Source organism: Canis aureus, chromosome 14, assembly GCF_053574225.1.
Source record: "Canis aureus isolate CA01 chromosome 14, VMU_Caureus_v.1.0, whole genome shotgun sequence".
NCBI lineage: Eukaryota > Metazoa > Chordata > Mammalia > Carnivora > Canidae > Canis > Canis aureus.
Genome location: NC_135624.1, coordinates 9,324,817 through 9,343,045, shown reverse-complemented (window position 1 = coordinate 9,343,045; position 18,229 = coordinate 9,324,817). Strand labels below are relative to the sequence as shown.

General features: G+C 34.4%; 2 long non-coding RNA genes across 23 annotated transcripts in view; one reads left to right on the top strand and one right to left on the bottom strand.

Annotated features, from left to right (window-relative positions):
• Window positions 1–18,229, bottom strand: part of LOC144283151 (uncharacterized) — a 190,654-nt gene that overhangs the window by 39,348 nt on the left and 133,077 nt on the right. For 11 of the 16 annotated variants that reach the window (XR_013351507.1, XR_013351512.1, XR_013351521.1 and 8 more), the window contains exons 5-6: window positions 6,908–7,121; window positions 6,711–6,813 (exon numbers count right to left, since the gene is read on the bottom strand). This is a non-coding gene — a long non-coding RNA (uncharacterized LOC144283151). Of the gene's footprint in view, window positions 1–6,710; window positions 6,814–6,907; window positions 7,122–7,185; window positions 11,890–15,136; window positions 16,270–18,229 lie in introns of those variants that run through there. The other 5 variants (XR_013351522.1, XR_013351511.1, XR_013351509.1 and 2 more) reach the window with 3 other exon arrangements.
• Window positions 1–18,229, top strand: part of LOC144283153 (uncharacterized) — a 68,763-nt gene that overhangs the window by 40,454 nt on the left and 10,080 nt on the right. For 4 of the 7 annotated variants that reach the window (XR_013351530.1, XR_013351526.1, XR_013351531.1 and 1 more), the window contains one exon: window positions 12,275–13,045. The exons of 2 other annotated variants lie outside the window; for them this stretch is intronic. This is a non-coding gene — a long non-coding RNA (uncharacterized LOC144283153). Of the gene's footprint in view, window positions 1–963; window positions 3,611–12,274; window positions 13,046–18,229 lie in introns of those variants that run through there. One more of the 7 variants, XR_013351527.1, reaches the window with a different exon arrangement.

Genomic DNA, 18,229 nt, shown 5'->3' with positions numbered 1-18,229 from the left:
AAATAGAATTGCTGGATCATAGGGTAGTGTTATTTTTAATTTTTTGAGGAAACTCCATACTGTTTTCCATAATGGTTGTATCAATTTACATCCATACCAATAGTGCACAAGGGTTCCCTTTTCTCCACATTTTTACCAACACATTTTGTCTCTTATATTTTTGATACTAGCCATTCTAACAGATATGAATTGAAATCTTATTGTGGTTTTAATTTGTCTTTTCCTGATGATTAGTGATGTTGAGAAGCTTTTCATGTATCTGTTGGCCTTTTCTAGGTTTTTTTTTTTTTTAATATCTACTCAGGTCCTTTGTCTTTTTTTAATTGGATTTTTTTTGCTGTTGAATTATTTGTGTTCCTTATATATTTTAGATATCACCCCTTATAAGATAAATGGTTTGCAGATATTTTCTTCCATTCTCTAGGTTGCCTCTTCATTTTGATGATTGTTTTTTGTTCTTTGTGGCTTTTTTTTTTTTTCTGTGCAGAAGCTTTTTAATTTGATAAAGTCCCACGTGTTTATTTTTGCTTCTGTTGTTTGTGCTTTTGGTGTTGTATCAAAAAAAGGGTTGCCAGAACTAATGTCAAAGAGCTTTACTCTACGTTTTCTTTTAGTAGTTTTACAGTTTCAGGTCTTATAGAAATATTTTTTCTATTTTTGTAAAGAATGACATTGGAATCTTCATAGGTAGGGATTGTTTTACATCTATAGACGGCTTAAAGTAGTATAAACATTTTAAAATATTAATTTTTCCAGTTTGTGAGAAAAGGATATCTTTCTATTTATTTGTGTCTTCAATTTTTTTCATCAAAGTCATATAGTTTTCAATGTAGAGATGTTTTAACTCTTTGGTCAAATGTATTGTTTTTGATACTATTGTAAATAATATTGCTTTCTTTATTTCATTATTGGGTAATCAATTACTATTATATAAAATTCTACTGATTTTTCTTTTTTTTTAAGATTTTATTTATTTATTCATGAGAGACACACACAGAGAGAGGCAGAGACACAGGCAGAGGAAGAAGCAGGCTCCATTCAGGGAGCCCGACGAGGGACTCGATTCCGGATCTCCAGGATCAGGTCCTGGGCTGAAGGCAGCACTAAACCGCTGAGCCACCCGGGTTGCCCTCTACTGATTTTTCTATGTTGATTTTGTATCCTGCCACTTTACTGAAGATTTTTATTAGATCTAACAGTATTTGGGTGGAATTTTAGTAGTTTGTCTATATAAAATAATGTCAACTGCATGCAGAGTCAGTTCTGCTTCTTCCTTTCTAAACTGGATACCTTTTATTTCTTTTTCTTACCTAACTGTTCTAGGATTCCCAGGACTATGTTGAATAGGAATGGTGCAAGTGGGCACCATTGTCTTGTTCTTGTTCATAAAGGAGAAGCTTTCAACTTGAGTATGATATTAACTGTGAGCTTTACATATATGACCTTTATTATGTTGAGGCACATCCCTTCTAGATCAACTTTGCTGAGAATTTTTATCATGAAAGGATATTGAATTTTGTCAAATGCTTTTTTGCATTTATTATCATATGATTTTCATCTTTTATTCTATTAATGTGATTATCATATTGATTGATTTGCATATGTTGAGCCATCCTTGCATCCCAGGGATAAATCCCACTTGATCATGGTGTATGATGCTTTCAATATTCTGTTGAATTAAGTTTGCTGACATACTGGTGACAATTTTTACACCTATATTCACAGGAATATTTAGTCTTTTGTTTTCTTTTCTTGTAGTGACCTTATCTGGCTTTAGGATCAGGGTAATCCTGGCTTCGTAAAATGAGTTTGGGAGTGTGTTCCCTCCTCTTCATTTTTTGGGGGGGATAGTTTGATAATTATATTATTATCCTTTAAATGTTTGGTATAATTCATCAGTGAAATTAACTGGTCCTGGGCATTTCTTTCTTGAGAAGTTTCTGCTTGCTGATTCAATCTCCTTTCTTGTTATTAGTCTGTTCAGATTTTCTATTTCTTCATAATTCAGTCTTGGTAGGTTATATGTTTCTACGAATTTATTCACTTCTTCTATATTTTCCAGTTTGGTGGTGTATAATTGTTCACAGTAGTCTCTTAGGATCCTTTATTTCTGTAGTATCAGTTAAAATGTTTCCTCTTTCATTTGTTTATTTTTTTTAAGATTTTATTTATTTATTCATTAGAGACACACAGAGAGAGAGAGAAACAGAGACACAGGCAGAGGGAGAAGTAGGCTCCATGCAGGGAGCCCGATATGGGACTCGATCCTGGGACTCCAGGATCACGGCCTGGGCCAAAGGCAGTTGCCAAACCACTGAGCCACCCAGGGATCCCCTCCTCTTTCATTTATAATTTTATTTTTTTGAGTATTCTTTTTGCTTAGTTTAGCTAAAGTTCTGTCCATTTTCTTTATCTTTTCAAAAAGCTAGCTCTTCAATAAAATTCTTCCCAACTTTATTAAGCCAGCTGCTTCTTGGTGTTTGAATACATGGTAAGGCAGTCAATCCTGCAGATATCAACCCACCGACTTACTATTTTTTGCTATAAAAATAAGTTCCTTGATCAGAAGCCATGTTGAGTGAAACACCATGTCAATAGGTGGTGTCAAAGTTATATACATGCCCACAAATGATGGTGCTGGTGAAAATTTTGTTCATAGAAAATCAACTCTATATTATCATAAAGGTCTATTCTATAATGAAGATTAATATCTGCAACCTTTATGATAGACAGGGTTCAATGTAATCAATCACCTGTGATTAGTTGGAAAGTCAACCTAGGCAATGATGTCTTCTTGGAGAAATAACATTGGTCTGATGGTGGTGCATTGAGAATTCATCTAACGTTATTGTTAGCACACCCTGGTGAGGGGGAAACCTATGCTATTTAGCACAAAAATAATTTACATCCTGTCACCATGGCATTTGGTTCATGAGCCCATTCAGTTATCACTGCAGTAACTGGGTAGAAAGAGTAACTGGCATGAGCTTCCACATGAGACAAAATTATTTTCTCATTCTGTGTCATTCCAAGAGAACCACCCACAAAATTTCCCCATGTTTCCTTATTACTTCACAATTAGATGACAGCATTAAGTGCAAATTATAATCAGAAGATTACGATCTACTTTTTTAAAATTTTGTTTATTTATTTATTTGAGAGAAAGGGAGAGAGCACAAGCAGGGGGAGCAGCAGAGGCAGAGGGAGAAGCAGGCTCCCCGCTGAGGATCATGACCTGAGCCGAAGGCAGATCCTTAGCTGACTGAGCCACCCAAGTGCCTCTATGATTTACTCTTGATAAGTATAGTAAGATATATGGGGGAGCTAGGATTGAGAAACTTTTATTCTCTTTTCCATGGAAAATCTGTGCTATGTTTGTTAATTTTTTGTCAGCTGGATATAAATGGTAAAAGCAGTGTTTTGAACAGTACTGATGGAACAGAGGTTGTTATGCATGTAACAAGAAAGTGTATTGCTATGTGAATAAAATAGTTGGCACCTGAGTAGCAACTCAGGAATTGCTTTAACGATTAATTTGGCAACAAACAACATATTTCATTACCCTAATTCAAAATTAAAAACAATAATAAAAATTATGAATATGATCAAATGATGGTCACAGATTTCTTTTTGTCAATACATTGTGACATGAACAGAAACACAGGCACCATTATTCCATACTGAAAAAACTATCTCTCATGTACAAAGGGGAGCACAAGTACAGGATAAAATATAAACATTTCATCAAGATTCTACACTGTTTTAGCAAAATCCATCTTCATTATTTCAAGTATTTTTGACAAGTGGAGTCTGTCCTCAGTAAAGTCAGTTTTTTAAAAGCCTCAACGTATTATTACTTGATATTACAAAATATCATGATTTCTAATGTTGGAGATATTCAAATTTTTTTGGAAGACTAACTTGTTCTATCATTTAAAGTGCGCTTAAATGCACTCTTCACTAGTATCACATATATAAGTGTCAAAACATGTTGATTCTGGAAAGAGAAACATCAAAGCTCACACAATCTCATTATCCCAGGAAGAGTCAGTTTTACACATTTAGGTACATTCTGACTAGAAATACCATGCTGTGGGTTCCAGGAGATGATCATACTCTTGCAATGATCTGCATTTTTCATGGCACAGGGGGAAGAAAATATCTGGGCAGCTATGTATAGGAGGATTGAGTTATTTGGGGGATGATCAAGAAAAAATATATGATCATGAGGTGATAGCAGGACACACACAGTTTAGCAGGGCAACACTTTCACAGGATTGCTTGTGGGGGGAAAATTCCTTGCAGCATGAGACTGTAAGGAGGCTATGGTGAGGGACCTACCATCCAGAAGTGGAGGAAGTGAAGGGAACTCCCAGAGGAGAAAGAACCAGAGAAAGGGCTTATGTCACCAAATGCTGGCAATGATGTGGGAAATTAGATCACATATCTGTTGCTGGTGGGAATGCAAAACAGTGCCTGGGGAACTACTGTGAAGGGAACAATTTAAATGCCCAAGATCCATGTTAGTGTACAGTCTTTGCCATTCAACACCTCAATTTTGACATGAATAGAAACTGCCCCCTTTTCACTAAATAACTTCATTAACCCCTGTTTATCTGAGCACCAGCTAAAGCCCCTCCAATAAAGTCATTTTTCTCCAGTTCTCCAATAACATGACCACAAATAACACATCTCTTTTAAATTTATTTCCTCAACCAACACAGTAGAGGAGGTGTACATCCTCTTTCCTCCAAGGAATCTCTCTAGCAATGCTAGAACCTGCCCCTTCCTGTTTTCTTAGAAGCTTTACTTTATCAATTATCTTCCATCTCCGGTAATTTTAATTTCTTCCTAAGAGTTTTGCCCCTACAATGGGTACATTTGATGAAACTTCTCCCTAAATTTTGTACCCTCCTCCAGTTATTCTCTTTTCTGTCAAGCCCTAGAAGAGAATGATTTACGCTCACTGTCATACTTTTCTTATTTTAAATTAACTCCTTAACTCACCATCATCTGTTTTCTGCCTCCCAACACTCCACTGAAACCGCTGCCACCAAGGTCACCTATAATCTCTGAGTTGCTAAATCCAACTCTCCGTTCTTATCTCACTTAACATTTAACACTTACTTAACAGCAGAATTTGACCCACTGACCAGGCTCTCTTTCTTCAGGCCCTCTTCGCTGGCGCTTGAGATCCCTTTCCCTCCTGGTTTTTTTCTGCCCTCTTTGGTCCTTTTTTCTTTGTCTCCTTCAAAGGCATCTTTTTTCCCTCTTGAATATTGGTGTTTCCCAGAATTATTTATGATATACTTCTTTTGCTCTCCAATTCCACTTGCTTGTCTTGCACACTCCACAGACTTTGGTTGTCACCTCTACTGTGATGGCTTCCCAACCTATCTATCTAGATCAGGTGTTTCTTGAACCATAAAACCCAGATACCATTTTGATGTTGCTTAAGCATTGCAAACTCAAAATCTCCAAAGTGAATTTGTCAACTCCAAACTCCTCTTCTTCCTGTATTCCTCATTCCACCATTCATTCCACCACTCCTTCCAAAGATCTTAAAAACCATACAGGACTCATTTCTCTCTTACCATCAAATCCTATTGATACAAGCCCTTTAATATGTTTTTGACATTATATCTTCATTTTCAATAACACTTTTTAAAATTAAGCTATCTTTTCTTTCCCATGTTTAGTGCCTTATTCTCATGTCTATGAGCCTCTTTGGCAAGTTCCACAGCTAGATTCATAGCTAATTCTGGAAACAAGGGTGGCTCAAGAAAGCAGCATTTCAGGGTCTTCCTTTGGTTGAACACATTGACCAGCCAAAGTGACCTTTGATTGGTCTCAGCTAGTCTTCAAGACCCCTGCTCAGACTCTCAAATAAGAAGTGGATGTGAGGGGACCGGTACAAGAGTGGTAGGGGAGGAGGGATATAGGATTCCTTTCTACCCCAAACATGACTCTAATTTTTACATAGCCCAGTGAAGGGAAATTTCAGTGCACTTTATCTATGTTCCTTTGCATTCCTATTTCTTTTTTCCTACTTACTACTAATCCCCCAAATTGAAAACGGTCAGCTTTTTTTCTTTTTATACTTCTTTTCCCATACATACACTAAGCTTTAACGGTAGCTGGCAATATCTCTTCTACTGTGGGAGAGTTTTATGAGCACGGGTTGTGCAGGCTTGGTTGTTAGATAAAGTGGGAAATAAACAAATCCGGAAAATTGTCTTTCAAGATAATAACCTGTCTTACTGCTTAATTCTATTTTGACTTTCAAAAGCTGGATACACCTCTCTCTTCCTATTTTCTTTACATACAAACCCAGAGAGATGGATGCCTTAGGCCAAGAGAGTGAAGGTCATGTACCAAGGAAGAAAAAAAAAAAGGAAAATCACATTAAAATTTTAAAATTATTATCCTTGTTAGAAGGGATTCAAACATATAATATATAGTTTCATATTCCCACTTTTAAGATTGAAATTTTCCTTACTATACTTAACTCTGAAAACACTTTCCTATTTCATGCCCATTATTCAAAATCATCTCCTCTCTCAAATCCCTCCTTAAAACTTCTCTGAAACCTTTTATAAGAAGGAAGCCTGAAGGTCTTTTCTTAAAGACAAGAAAGCAGGTTGAATTTAAATAAAAGACAGAATAAGATAGACCAAGCACATGGGAAGAAAAAAAATTAATAAGCTCACCTCTTTCAAGTAGCTTTTCCATTGAGTTTTTACATTTTAACTCCTTGTTTTATTTTTATCTCTAGTGTAGAAATATTCTTCATGGATTGTAATGCTTTTCATTCTGAAATACATCAAATTCATTTCAACCTCTACTAATAATAGTAGTAAATTTAAAATAAAATACCAGTAAATGTCACATTGAATTTCCTTCTTACTCAAATAGAGATAATAATGCCTTTTCCCAGACCTTCTTGAGGAATCTATGAGGATAAAATGGATAAAGTTTTAGGATGATTTAAGCTTATTAGGGAAACAAATGAAGTATAATAATTCCCATCTTCTCAGAGTTCACACTTCCTTGAAGTAGTTTCTAATTCACCATAGTTGTAGGCTTTCTGGGTTTCTTCTGTGTTCATAGATATTTTATATCTGTATGCAAAATGAAGTAAGATAAATTGTTTGGGTTATAAATAGGTTTATTAAATAATTGTATACAAGCAAAAAGTGAAGCAAATGAGTACAAAATGAAAGATTGTATAGTCTTTGAAAACATCTTTTTTAGCAGACAAAATTCTATTTGGGTAAAAGGGTAATTTATGCAATATTCTAATTTGTCCTCATTTTAATTTTTAATAAAATTTCTATCCAGAAGTAAATTCTCTACATTACTGCCATGGCTTATGGCATATTTTTTAAGACTCAAGCTTCACAGCAGGTTGTTCTGGCTCTCAAGGCTACTAATACCAGGCTATAAAAAGGCAAAGGTGGTTTTCAATTTCAAGTTTGCTAAACCAGTTGGACTGAACATGAATTACATCTTACCTTTTTCATGATAGAGAGATATGGACAGTTGGCATAGTATATTTTACGATATATTTATTATGTTGTATCCCAAGGAGTTTTGAGTAACTTAACACAAACAGATAATGTTTCTTTAACATCTTGACAAATTAAATAACAGAACCATCAGTAAAGAGTGATGAAAGATACTACACTCAAATGATACTGAAAGTGTCCCATTGTTTAAAGCAGACTTATAGGATAGAGTTCTAAAAATGATACATATTTTGTAAAGTCCCCGAACATACATAGCATGAACTTTTCTTTCTTTTTGCCCTCAATTTAACATGATTTAAATAGAAGCCAGTCAAGTGAACATAGACCTGCAATCCCCATCCTCCATATTCGAGAAACAAGATGTTAAAATCTGCCTCTCTTTTCCTGACTGGTCTCACTTTCAGATAAAAGAACTGAATTGAATGTATAAATATTGGCAGCTCCCAGGGTTTTGCTTCATTCTGAGCCCACCCGGTGTGGAAAGGAGTATGCAAGCCTTTCCAAGTGAGCCTGGAGAGGCTTGTTTGGCAGGGTTCAAATCTCTGATGAATGATTGGCTGCAGCTCTGATGAAAATAAAAGTTAAATAAATCCGGACTTATTTAGAAATATGTGTCTGACTTTTCTAACACCAGTGTCTTTGTGTCTCCAACTGCAATGGAAATGTCCTCACTTCAAAAATATCAGGTGACACTGTGGGGCATTCAGGTTTCACTCCCTGTGCAACAAAATCGTAGTCTGGTCCATGCAAACTATGTGCACAGTGCTTTATGTCATAAGTCGTGTTGGGAATGACTGAGCATGGTGAGAACAAAATAACCATTATTTATACATTTGTTGCCCCCTCCCCAAATCCACAAGAGCATGATTTTTCTTTGTTTGAGATTGTTTTTATATTTAATGAATAATGAGCTCCTATGAAAAATTTAAAGAGTTATATTTAAAACATCATAATAGCTACATAACCTCCTTCACATACTCTCTGTACTGTGAATTCCTACTCTCCCTCCCATTGGCTCTGCTACTGACAGCCTGGTCTACTTCTCTCAGCACTCTTGAATGTGATCTTCCTTCTCCCTAGAATATTCTTCCCCCACATTATATCATTCAGAGCTTTTTTTTTTTTTTAATTTTTTTTTAATTTATTTATGACAGTCACAGAGAGAGAGAGAGAGGCAGAGACACAGGCAGAGGGAGAAGCAGGCTCCATGCACTGGGAGCCCGATGTGGGATTCGATCCCGGGTCTCCAGGATCGCGCCCTGGGCCAAAGGCAGGCGCCAAACCGCTGCGCCACCCAGGGATCCCCATTCAGAGCTTTATTCATATGTCACCAATTCCTAGAGCTTTTCCCTGACCAGGGTCTTTCTCCATCCTTGACATTCTTTTCTTCATAGCATTTGCTACTAATACTGTGTTTATGTAATTTTTAGCATAGTTTCAATGTTCTCCCACTTCCACTAAAATGTTAAGTTCCATGAGGGCTGGGTTTTTGTCTATTTAATTCATTACTGTGTCTCCTGTACATATTGTAGGTGTTACAGACTGATGGAAGAATGCTCATTTTTATTTTTTTTTAATTTTTATTTATTTATGACAGTCACACAGAGAGAGAGAGAGAGAGAGAGAGAGAGGCAGAGACACAGGCAGAGGGAGAAGCAGGCTCCATGCACCAGGAGCCTGACGTGGGATTCGATCCCGGGTCTCCAGGATCACGCCCTGGGCCAAAGGCAGGCGCCAAACCGCTGCGCCACCCAGGGATCCCATCATTTTTAAAGCAAAGATTAACTGAATTTGGATCATACAAAGAGCTGGGAGTACTGAATAAATGTAAAAACAATAAATAAGATATTGTAGACATTTTGAAAATGCCTATGAATATCACAAAAAAGGAAGAAGCCCAGAGACATTTCCCATAATGCTAGTTTTGCATGTACTCTAGGTTTTGTTTTTTTTAATGAGAAATCATTGGACGAAGTACAAGATGAATCTTTTGTATCAAATTTAACTTATTAGAAAAAATGTTAAAGCAAATATGTAATGCAGCCAGCAAAGACCTTTCAGTTTTGAAATAACATAATTTAAAAATATGTCTGCAAATTAAAGTCCTGTATTCTTTCCAATGCCTGGAAATGTTTTCCCACCTAAGCTGGTACAGAGATAATTAGTGATACATTCTGGAGTGAACTTTACCTCTGCTGCTGTGTGTGGCTACCACGGAATCATCACTGATACGATGAAGGGGACTGTTGAATTATAGACATTGATTTGGGCTGGCAAATAAAGCAAATTAATAATATATCACTAGAAAGCTCAGAGGCCCTTTACTGTGGTTGCTCTCTCTTGCCTATTCTCACATCTTTGCGTACATAAACTTAAATCATGTATGGGTTAATATTTCAGCGATACAAACTAGAGTTTATTCTCACTAAGTAGAGCACCAATACTCAAAAGATTTCTATCCATTTATAGTGTTTACTTGTAGAATGTTTTCTTCATTTCGGTAGCAATTTATGTAAGCTGCTACATTATTGTCTTTCTGGGATGTTCATTATGTAGTTTTCTTTCTCACAGGATCTTAGAAAATGCTTTTTTGATGATCATTAAGCTGTGGTCATTTGACATGCTGACTTAAGGGGTCTGTTCAAGTAGGTTATTATCAGGCATTGTCTATTTTTCAAATGTTCTTGTATGTGTCAGTTTAAGGTTATTCAGAAAAAGTGCAAATACATCAAGGCGATATATTTCTTACATTTGCAAGAAATATTCTATGTAGAGTGCTATTCACACAGGTGCATCCATACTCTATACACAGACTCAGATAATTGACCACAGATATTAGCAATACCTTTATATTTACATATTTTAAATATGAAGGCCATATAACCATAGTGGAGAAACTTTTGAAAAATGGAAAAGATGACCAGAATACCATCATCTTAATATATTACTGTTAGCATGTTGGTATATTTCTTCCCAGTAATTTGATGCATCTTATACTTTTTAGCAGTATATATACAATTTTAAATTTTATACTTGGTCTTTAATCACTTAAAATCACAACATAAGTACTTTTTATGTTTCCCACATAGTCTTTTAACCATCATGTTACTCCTAGAATAAATTTTTTTTTTTTATCAAATGCGATACATGTTACTGAATAACTTTCCAAAACGTAATGACACAAGTAATGTTTAAGAGCCAATTTCATGATACTTTTGCCATGCTGATTATTAACATTACAACTTACTGATATACTAATTTAAATTTCTTTAGGTAGGAAAAAAATTATAAGCCTGAACATCTTTCCATATGCTTGGTTTCCAGTTTCTTTGTGTGTGTTCTTACAATTGTTTTGTTGAGTACATTGTGTAAAAATCATTGTTTCCTTGGATCTCCACATTAAAATCTCTTGATATTAAATACATAGACACTGAAGGTAATTGATGATCAATTTCTAGAATCTCTTCATATAGATAAATATTAAAAAGGTAGTATATTTCTCCAGTAATTCTCCAGACTATTTTTAAATTTATATTTTGATTATTTTATTATACAGGGAAACTTAGAATGTTTGTATATTAAAATATCTTCAGGTATTTATAACCTTAATATACAAAATTTGAATGCTTTTCATAAAGTTTTATCCTCTAGCTCCTTGCATTTAAAACACAACTTAATTTTAAATATGTATTAGAATTTTTTCTGGTATATGATGCGAAGCGAACATTTTTTTAACCATGTTTTAAATCAGTTCTTCCAACATAATTCAAGTTTCCCACCAGTGTTCCTTGCCTCTGTTATCAGCTATTAACTATTTGTGAACCAAAAGACCTTGTTTGACCTGCCTATTCTATTTCAATGTTTTTAATTTTCATATTCTAGGGCTACTAGGCCTGCAATCCTTTAACTATTACAACTTATAATAATTAATCTCTCCTAATTTTACATTTTTCAATATTTTCTTTTATAATATTTCAAGTTATATCTCTCAACTAAAACTTATGGAATCTTTTAAAAATATTTTTTACTTTTTAATAAATAAAATTCATTTGTTCTGTGGAAATAAACAGGTACCTCGAAGAATATATCCTGTTCTTTTACTGTGTAACCTTTTTTTAAATCATAAAACATAGTATTTGTACAAAGGAGTGGATAATATAGGTACAATTAAAAAATAATAAAAGAGGGGAATCCCAAGGTGGCTCAGTGGTTTGGCGCCTGCTTTCGACCTGGGGCGTGATCCTGGAGTCCCAGGATCGAGTCCCACGACGGGCTCCTTGCATGGAGCCTGCTTCTCCCTCTGCCTGTGTCTCTGCCTCTCTCTCTCTTTCTGTGTCTCTCATGAATAAATGAATAAAACCTTAAAAGAAAAAATAAATATACTCTTTAGTGTTAGGAAATAAAACAATGCCATTACCTCCCAAACTCTGTGTCTCCTTTCTCATCTCCTCCAATGAAAAATAAACATATTCTGACTTTAGTTATATTAATTTCTTTGCTCTTCCTCAGTTTTATCATTTAGACTTGAAATCTCAAATAATATATTTTAATTTTAACTGTTTTAAAACTATATATGAATTTTCTTGAGTCTTGTTTTTTTAATCTAATCTGAGGTTTGAGAGATTCATTCATGAGTCCACACGCTGCTGTGGTTCACTCATTTTCAGTGCTGTTTACTATTCTATTTGAATAAGTAATATTTATCTAGTCTAGTCAATGAGATTTTGATTGTTTTTTCTTTGCAGGATTATGAACATGGCTGCTATAAAAATTTTGCATATTCCCTGAGGCATAGACCTAAGAGATTCTCAAGCATATGCACTTCATAAAGAAATTCTGCGGGATACCTGGGTGGCTCAGTGCTTGAGCGTCTGTCTGCTTTTGTCTCAGGTCATGATTCCAGGGTCCTGGGATCAAGTCCCACATCAGGCTCCCTGGAGGGAGACTGCCTCTCCCTATGCCTATGTCTCTGTCTCTCTCTGTGTATCTGTCATGAATGAATAAATAAAATATTTTTTTAAAAAAAGAAATTACTAGATCATAGGATATGATTAATGGTTAACAAGTTGTTTTTCAAACATTCAAATGTTTCTACTGGAAAATTGTCATGATATTCTGAGAAAAATTTTTCACCATCTCCTAAATGTAAAATGATAGTTCATTGTTGTATTAATTAAGATTTTACTAATATGAAATGATGAATATTTTCAGGCATTTTTGTATGAATACATTCTGGTATTTTTTTATGTGAAGCATTTATTAAAATCTTGCTTTCCTGATTGAATCTTAGAAATTTTTCATGTATTTTAAATGTTGGCCTTTCTAGGTACATGAAACTGATGACTTTTGAGGAACATCAGATTTTCATTTTAATGTTGACAATTTATCAATGTTTTCCTTTATGGTTATTGTGTATTAAAGTCTTAGTTAAGAAATCCTTTCTCAGTCTCAAGACTAGATCTTTAATCTGTCTGAAATTCATTTTCGTATATCATTAAAATAACTTTTGTTCTCTTTTTTTCTGGATCATTTAATGTGAAGACTTTCTTTTACCTACTTCTCTTCAGTGCTACCTTTATCAACTATCAATTGACCATACGTGCATTGGTCTATTTATGCGTTTAACATTTTTTTCTATTTGGTATATTTTTCCTTCTTGTGTTAACACTAAATTTTCATAGTTTCTATAGACTTATAATAAGTTTTGTTATTTGTAAGTTTTACCTACTATTCTATTCTTCCTTTCTAGGAGTATGTAGGCTATAATCAGCCCTTTGCTTCTTATATAAAATTTAGAATCTGCTTGTAATTTTCTATTTCCCAAAAGATGGGAATCTGGGGCACCTGGGTGACTCAGTCAGTTAAACATCCAACTCTTGGTTTCAGTCAGGTCCATGATCTCGGGATAGTGAGATTGAACCCTAGGTCTGGAGCCCTGTGTGGGGTTTCATGCTCAGTGTGGATGCTGTTTGAGATTCTTTCCCTCTACCCCTCCCCCAGCTTGTGCAGACATGTTGTCTCTCTCTCTAAAATAAATAATCTTTAAAAAAACTTAAAAATTCTCTCTCCCTCCCTCTCTGCCCTCCCCCCTGCTTAAGCACTCTCTCTCCTTTTCTCTATAAAATAAATAAATTTTTTTAAGAATGGGGACCTTATCATGATTATTTTGAATCTATATGTTATATAGACTATGTTTGATAATATTGAGTCTTCTAATCTAAAAACATGCATATTGGTCCCTTAATTATTTTCATCTTTAATGACTTGTATGTAAAGTTCTGCAGTTTTCTCTGTGCGTGTTTTGTACATCTTAGCTCAGGGAATTGGTAGTGAAGGAGGTAAGAAATTATCATATTCTGGATGTATTTTAAATATAATCCAATGGTATGTCTGATAAGTATTAGGAACGAGGATTAAGAGAATGATTTTGGCTTAGCAACTCCACAGATGAAGTTGCCATTAATTAACATGGGGAAGACTGTGGAAGAGGTGGTGTCTGGGGGAATTCCAGAAGTTCAGTTTTGTGTGTCCTGATTTTGAGGTGTTTCCAAAATGACTTCCAAGAGGAAATATCAAGTGAATCTTTAGTTTACAAAGCTGGGGTCCCTGAGAGAAGTTATAGCTAAAGATACAAATTTGGGAGATATATCAATCAAGAAGACTGCAAGAAAAGTTTAATAAAAATACTATTTTTAAAAGACATTTATAATATTTAAGGAAACTACAAGGGGTGCTGAAGTATCCAAGTGGTAGTAACAGTAGGCCACTATGGACCCCAAGGCCTGAAGGAAAAAAGAGAAAGAAAAGTTACCAGAACCTTGAAGAAAGACATGTTTGCCTCTGTATCTTTCTAGCTATCTACTTATATCTCTCAATATCATCTATTTATCTATCAATCATCTATTTATCTATCAATCATCTACCTATGTCAAGGCTCATGGTTTTAGTTTTATTGATCAATGACTCCAGTTATAGGTGTGTTGTATCTCTTTTGCATGTGCATTATTTTCTCTCTAAATACTATTTTTTTTCTTACTTTTGCTTCATTTTCTTCACTTTTATTATACTAGTCTCAATGACTTACTGACGTCTCCATAGTGTCTATTCTCCTTTGGGTTTCTTGAAATATAGTGTTTATTTCCTAAATAATTTGCTTGTTGCTTTTTTTTTTTCTAAATCTATCAGTTCCATTTTTAGTATTCTGTATTAACTAGGCATCTTTTTTTCTGAGTTTCTATACTTTTGCATTTCGTTTTCCTTAATAGCAATGATTACTTCATATTTGTGTTTTGTTTTTAACACAGATTGGGTGTTTATCTTGCTTTTTAATGTAAATTTTGGAAAGATTTTACTCTGAATCTTCATACATATGTAAGGTATGTATGCTGCTGTTTTTCTTACTTTTCTATGTTTTCTCTGTACCTAGGCAGACCATATTTCTTTCCTCTAACTCATACTTTAAAAAGACAGATTTACCTAGACCAGAGAGTTATATGTAAGAGATAAGCAAGGATAATTCTCCAAGCTTCAAAACTGTGCTGGATATCTCCTCCAACTCAGGACATTCTCCATCTTTCTCGCCTCTGCTCTCCCTTCAGCATGTTTACCTGTATTGACTTTATTAGTGGCCTCCCTTGACTTTGGCTACCAGTAGGAGTCTGGAGTGAAGAAAAAGTGAGAAGAGAGGTCAGGCTTATTCTCCTGACTCCTTCTCTCTGGAGCCTCATAGGTTGATTTGATCCCTTATTGAAGTTACAGTTCATCTCAAGGCAGTTCTCTCTATAAGGTTCTGGGGATTGTCACCTTTAATAGCACCTATTAGATGATACAAGCCTTTTGTAAAGAGTCCACATCTTTGGAAATAGTTACTTTATTAAGCACTCCTCCAGTTATTCATTTTCAGTAAGATCCTTCCTGATTCAACAATGTTAATTCTTACTCTTAGAAGGACTTAAAATAAGGCTCTTTCTGTTAGGCACTTTTTCCAATGAGATATCCTACATCTAGCCCTAAGTATCTCATATTTCTGTAACTATACATTTAGTAGAACTAAATGTACCCTAAGAGCATCCTTAGTTCATTCACACTTGCTATCTTTCAAATGCTAAAACATTCCATCTGTTACCAATACATTACATTCTGCTTAAAATAGTTATATTCAACTTTGCTTGTTTGCAACAAATAAATACTAACTTTTACTTGCACTAATGTTTTATAATTTTTATAATACTATATTTTCTTATTGAATGTAACAGCCATGTAGAACAGAGGTTTACTTTTAAAATATGTCATTGTCATAGGATCTAATGATTATTACATCACAGAACATAATCCTCTGACTACATTAAAATTTTAACTAGTGCAGTGTGGTTAAAAGAGAAAAAAAATGAATGTGTGTTTCTTCTTATGGTGATGCTACAGAGATTCTTTTAATGGATGGCTTCATTCACAATGAACACATAATTTGATTAACTCCACATACTCCTAAATAGTAGATAATACAATTGATACTGCAGTTTCTCAAACATATCACAGCTTTTATAACCTTATTATACCTCAGATCATCTGGGTATATAAATATAGAATCCATTTGTTAACACTTGTTGAATTTTAAATGTATCATCCTATTTTCAATCTTTTAAAAATAGTCTTATTCAGCTGTAGTGAGAAACATTTTTAAAGTTTCACTCATTTTGTTTTCAAAGTATTTTCCAGTTCCAGAGTTTTCAGAAGAGATTTCCTGTAGAAAAAGAAAAAAACTGCATCTGTTAAAATTAAATGGCTCAATATTTTAGAGGGTAGTATTATACCCACATTAATTTTTAAGGTGTTTCAGGCAAAAGTAGCTCATAATGCCTTCCATGTGATTATTTCTCAAGCCACGACACAGCACATAAAAAATATCAACCTGGAAATGATCAATATAATTAAAATACTGTAGATATGCTGTACCAGAAATTTCATCTCAAAATGATGAATTATAAGCTTTTTAAAAGGAAATATTCTCTGAAACTTTAGAAAGCAATGCCAGGTATAGTCCTAAGTTGTCTGTGTGTGTGTGTGTGTGTGTGTGTGTGTGTGTGTGTGTGTGCCATGAACTGTAATTTGAATTTAAACAATTTTTAAAGGACTTAATAAATTATGGCATTTATATATGATGGAACAGTACTTAGTAATAAAAAGAAAGGATATATTGACATATACAACAACATACATGAAATTCAAAATAATGATACAAGTGAAAGATAACATATCAGTATGAGTACTTATAGTATGGTTGCATTTATATAAAATTCTATAAAATTCAAACTCATTTATAATTAGAAAGCAGATCAGTAATTGTTTTAGGAAGGAGAAATTACAGACAAAAGGAAGCTTTGAGGAGTAATAATTATGCTCATTGTATTGATTTCAATGAATGCTTCTCAGTATAATCACATGTTAGAAAACATCAAATTGTACAATTAATTTTTTATTATTATTTTTAAAGACTTTATTTATTTATTTGACAGAGAGAGAGAGAGAGAACACAAGTAGGGGGAGTGGCAGGCAGAGGGAGAGGGAGAAGCAAGCTCTCCATTGAGCAGTGACCCTGATATAGGTAGGGCTCGATCCTAGGACCCTGGGATCATGACCTGAGCTAAAGGCAGACACTTAACTGACTGAATCACCCCGGTTCCCCTAATTGAACAATTTAAATATATATGTTTATTGTATATCAATCATATCTCAGTAAAGTTGTTAAGAAGGAAAAAAACCTATAAAGTAAGAGATTTCATTAGTAAACACAATAGTATAGCTGGTATCACAGTTTCTGACTGAAATAAATATGTATCAAATATGGATAAAAAATATAACACATGAAAGGATGCCCATGGAGCATCTGGGTGGCTCAACTGGTTAAGCATCCAACTTGGTTTCAACTCAGATCATGATCTCAGGGTCGTGAGATTGAACCCTGTATCAGGCTCTGCATTCAGCAAGGAGTCTCTTTGAGATTCCCTCCCTCCCCTTCTGTCCCTCCCTCCATTCATGTTCTCTCTCTCTCTCTCAAATAAACAAATAAATAAACAAACAAGCAAACAAAATCTTATTTAAAAAGATGCTCAATATCACTGATCATCAAAGAAATACAAATCAAAACTACAATAAGATATCACCTCACACCCAGCAGAATGGCTAAAATCAACAACATAAGAAACAACAGGTGTAGATGAGGATGTGGAGGAGGGGGAATCCTCTCACACTGTGGGTGGGAATGCAAACTGGTGCAGCCATTCTGGAAAACAGTATGGTGGTTCCTCAAATAGTTAAAAATATAACTACCTTATGACCCAGCAATTGCACTACTATGTATTTACCTGAAGGATACAAAAATACTAATTCAAAGGAATACATGTACCCTGATATTTACAGCAGCATTATCAACAATAGCTGAATTATGGAGAGAGCCCAAGTGTCCCTCAACTGATGAATGGATAAAGTGTGAGACATATATATATATATATGTGTGTGTGTGTATATATATATAATATATATACATATATATGTAATATATACATATAATGGAATATTACTCAACAATAAAAAGAATGAAATCTTGCCATTTGCAATGACATGGATAGAGCTAGAGTATAATGCTAGTGAAATAAGTCAGTCAGAAAAAGACAAATACCATATGTTTCATTCATGTGGAATTT